Source organism: Triticum urartu, chromosome 2A (genome assembly GCF_056163025.1).
Source record: "Triticum urartu cultivar PI428250 chromosome 2A, HENAU_Tu73, whole genome shotgun sequence".
NCBI classification, from domain to species: domain Eukaryota; kingdom Viridiplantae; phylum Streptophyta; class Magnoliopsida; order Poales; family Poaceae; genus Triticum; species Triticum urartu.
In genome coordinates this window covers 39,400,821-39,405,576 of record NC_141874.1, presented here as the reverse complement: position 1 = coordinate 39,405,576, position 4,756 = coordinate 39,400,821, and positions in this window count along the sequence as shown.

Sequence of the window (4,756 nt, the reverse complement as noted above, 5' to 3'; positions counted from 1 at the left end):
TGACAGATGGACTGAAGTCCTTGTGGCCGAAGAGTATGAACTCGAACGCCCCTCCAAGAATTACCCAAAGTGCAGGCCGCTACCCCGATCAGAGGAGGAAGCACCTACATCACCAGCGCATGACATGGCAGACCGGCCACCTCGCGGCCGCGATAGAGAGGCCTCTCGGCCCTCCACCCAAGCCATGCCCCGACACCGCTCAACTAAGGCACGGGAAAATGCGCCCGACCTGCGAGACATACTGGAGGATAAGGCAAGACAAACAAGATCGATCTACGGATTGCGCAGGCGCCCTACGGCATGTGACAATGATCTTCACTCCGGATACAACAAATCCGGCCGGGCCGAACACAACAGACATAGCTCTTCCGAGCTGCGTCATGATATAGCCCAGTACAAAGGCGCCGCACACCCGCTATGCTTCATGAATGAAGTAATGGATCATAAAATCCCAGAGGGTTTCAAACCCGTAAACATCGAATCATATGATGGCACAACAGATCCGGTGGTATGGATCGAGGATTATCTCCTTCACATCCACATGGCACGCGGCGATGATCTACACGCCATCAAATACCTCCCGCTCAAACTTAAAGGACCGGCCCGGCATTGGCTTAACAGCTTGCCAGTAGACTCAATCGGTTCTTGGGAGGACCTGGAAGCCGCATTCCTCGACAACTTCTAGGGCACTTACGTGCGACCGCCGGATGCCGACGACTTAAGCCACATAATTCAGCAGCCAGAGGAATCGGCCAGACAATTCTGGACACGGTTCCTAACAAAGAAAAACCAGATAGTCGACTGTCCGGACGGAGAGGCCCTAGCAGCCTTCAAGCATAACATCCGCGACGAGTGGCTTGCCCGGCACTTGGGACAGGAAAAGCCGAAATCCATGGCAGCCCTCACGACACTTATGACCCGCTTTTGTACGGGAGAAGATAGCTGGCTAGCTCACAGTAACAACTTATCAAAGAACCCTGGTAATTCGGATACCAAGGACAAAAGTGGCAGGACACGTCGGAATAAGCAAAAATGTCGCGTTAACAGCGACAACAATGAAGACACGGCAGTCAATGCCGGATTCAAAGGCTACAAATCCGGTCAGCGGAAAAAGCCATTCAAAAAGAATACTCAGGGCCCGTCCAGTTTGGACCGAATACTCGATCGCTTGTGCCAGATACATGGCACCCCCGAAAGGCCAGCCAATCACACTAACAGGGATTGTTGGGTGTTCAAGCAGGCAGGCAAGTTAAGGGCCGAAAACAGAGACAAGAGGCTGCATAGCGACGATGAGGAGCCCAAGCCGCCGAACAATAATGGACAGAAGGGCTTTCCCCCACAAGTGCGGACGGTGAACATGATATACGCAACCCACATTCCCAAGCGGGAGCGGAAGCGTGCGCTACGGGACGTATACGCGATGGAGCCAGTTGCCCCAAAGTTCAACCCATGGTCCTCTTGCCCGATCACTTTTGATCGAAGGGACCATCCCACTAACATCCGTCATGGCGGCTTCACCGCATTGGTTCTCGACCCAATCATCGACGGATTTCATCTCACAAGAGTCCTCATGGACGGCGGCAGTAGCCTGAACCTGCTTTATCAGGATACAGTGCGGAAAATGGGCATAGATCCCTCAAGGATTAAGCCCACAAGAACGACCTTTAAAGGCGTTATACCAGGTGTAGAAGCCAACTGTACAGGCTCAGTAACACTTGACGTGGTCTTCGGATCCCCGGACAATTTCCGAAGCGAAGAGTTAATCTTTGATATAGTCCCGTTTCGCAGTGGCTATCACGCCCTGCTCGGACGAACCGCATTCGCAAAGTTCAATGTGGTGTCGCACTACGCATATCTCAAGCTCAAGATGCCAGGCCCTCGAGGAGTAATTACGGTCAACGGAAACACCGAACGCTCCCTCCGTATGGAGGAGCATACGGCGGCTCTCGCAGCGGAGGTACAAAGTAGCCTTCTTAGGCAATTCTCCAGTCCGACCATTAAAAAGCCAGACACTGCCAAGCGCGCCCGGAGTAACCCACAGCAGGACCGCCTGGCACACTCTGAGCAAGCGTAGCAATGCGGCCCCAACCCCAGCTTTCGTGACATAGCGAAAACCAGTACCTCGCGTACATAACTACGCCCTTGAAATACCATGGGCACAGGGGAAGGGGCACAATAACGGCACGCCCAAAATACGACTTAAAACCTACTAGGGGCTGCCGGATTCTTTTTTTAATTTTTTCTTACTTTCAGGACTCCATACTTCGGACGACCTGTTCGGCAATTCGACTGCCACACAAACGATGCAAGATCCAGGGAGGCAGACAAGCCATGCCGCATTATGGAACTCCCAGGTGGTCTCTATTACGAGCGGTATACCTATTTTAAATACAATTCCGCGGCCTGCCCCTGGTCAGGACATACTGAATAGTCCAATATCTTTTACTTACCGCACTATTTGTATCATGCGGCTTTGATAAATAGCCTCTCTTTAAACAATGATTAGCTTTTTGTCTATTTTTTGCATTATCCTCTTTTCACATATATGTTTATTAAATGACATGATTGCACCCGTACACCATGGTACGGCAAACACGCCAGGGGCTTCAGTACCCCTCATTATGGCGTGAGAAGTCCGTACACTTTCACAAGTGCGGCACCCCGAACTTATAGCACTATATGCATCGGCTCCGAATCATGATTTGGGTCAATAGTTGGGTTTGCCCGGCTGCTATGTTTTGGTGCCTTACGTTCCGCTCTATCGGCTAAGGTAGCACTAGGAGAACCACTGCGATTGTGCCCCGGTTCAGCTGGGTTAAGCACCTCAGTGGAGAAAGCTAAAACTGACTGTCATGATGAGTTGAGAGACCGGTCGCTGTTCGAGAGGTTTCGCGAGTCCCTAAAGACTTATGCCGCTTCGAGCGAGGAGCTGGCTTTGTCCGGCCAAGGCGAGGATAGCGCCCCGAACTCGGTCTTCCGAACTAGGGGCTTCGCCGAAATTTAAAATTATAGAGCTCTATGGCTAAGTGAGAGTGTTCAAGCATTATAGTCTGATTGCCTGGTTCGTTGTGCTGAGCGCCTCCCTCGAAGGACCCAACTATGGGAAAAAGAGCGCTCAGGTTTATCCCAAACACCCCAGCACTAGTGGCATGGGGGCAGAAGCCGACGACTGGCCATCTCTCAATTTTTTGATAAATGGCCACACAGAAAGTAATATTTTATATTCAATAAGCATTTCTTAGCGCATATGAACAAGTTTTCAGCGCACAGGATGAACACGAGCGAGTTCATTCAAAAATCACATCCTTGGTACATTCATCCGCCACAAGGCGGGCACCTGCAAGAACATCCTTGTAGTAGTTCTCGGGCTTGCGATGCTCCTTCCCCGGCGGCGGCCCGTCCTTCACAAGCTTTTCACCGTCCAGTTTACCCCAGTGCACCTTTGCACGGGCAAGGGCCCGATGGGCGCCTTCGATGCAGAAGGAGCGCTTGATGACCTCGAGCCTCGGACAGGCCTCCACCAGCCGCCGCACCAGCCCGAAATAGCTCCCACGTAGGGCCTCTCCGGGCAAAAGTCGAACTATGAAGCCCTTCATGGCCTGTTCGGCCGCCTTGTGGAGCTCGACCAGCTGTTTCAGCTGGTCGCTCAAAGGCACAGGGTGTCCGCCCTCAGAATACTGAGACCAGAACACCTTCTCCGTCGAGCTGCCCTCTTTAGCTCGGTAGAATGCGGCGGCATTGGATACGCTGCGGGGAAGATCTGCGAATGCCCCTAGAGAGCTTCGGATTCGGGTAAGTAACGAGTAGTTTACTTTTATATTTCTGCTTTGCATGAAGAATTCCTTACCCGCTGCTATCTTCCTCATCTCCTCCAACTCTTGGAGGGCCTTTTGGGCTTCGGCCTTGGCAGTCTCAAGGGCCGTCGCGAGCTCGGATGCTTGCGCCTTTGACTCAAGCTCCAAACTCTCATGTTTTTCATGAGAGCCTGAAGCTCTTGCTGCACCTCGCCGACCTGAGCCCCAAGTCTGTCTCACTCGATGCGCTTCGCGGCCGTTTTCTTTTCGGCCTCAGACAGCGCCTACTTAAGGGTCGCCACTTCAGTCGTGGCCCCTACAATAAGCAGTACAATCCTGTTATCTTTTTTGCAATCACGCCTTTTTATAGGCACCTTTTCTGTAAGGTATTTCTTACCTTCTTTCTCCTCGAGCCGCCGCTTGGCAAGGCTGAGCTCTTACTCGGTCTGCTCGAAGTCCTGCTTCAGGACACCCACCTCCGCAGTCAGTGCGCCTACCCCCCCAAGCGCGCCCTCCACCCTCGTGGACCCCTTGTTGCTCCACCGACATACTCCTTCCTCCTATATATACCTACGTACCCCCAAACGATCAAGCACGGAGCCAAAACCCTAATTCCACCGCCGTAACTTTCTGTATCCATGAGATCCCATCTTGGGGCCTGTTCCGGAGCTCCGCCGGAGGGGGCATCGATGACGGAGGGCTTCTACATCAACACCATAGCCCCTCCGAGGAAGTGTGACACTAGTAGAAAACAGGGCTTTGGTCCACACCGGGTCAGCCCATTAGTCCCGGTTCAGTCCAGAATCGGGACCAATGGGGGCATTGGACCCAGTTCGTGAGACCAGGGGGCCGGCCGGGCCACATGGGCCATTGGGCCCGGTTCATCTGGACCTTTTGGTCCCGGTTGGTGGGACGAACCGGGACCAATGGGCCTCGCTCCTGGCCCACCACCATTGGTCCCG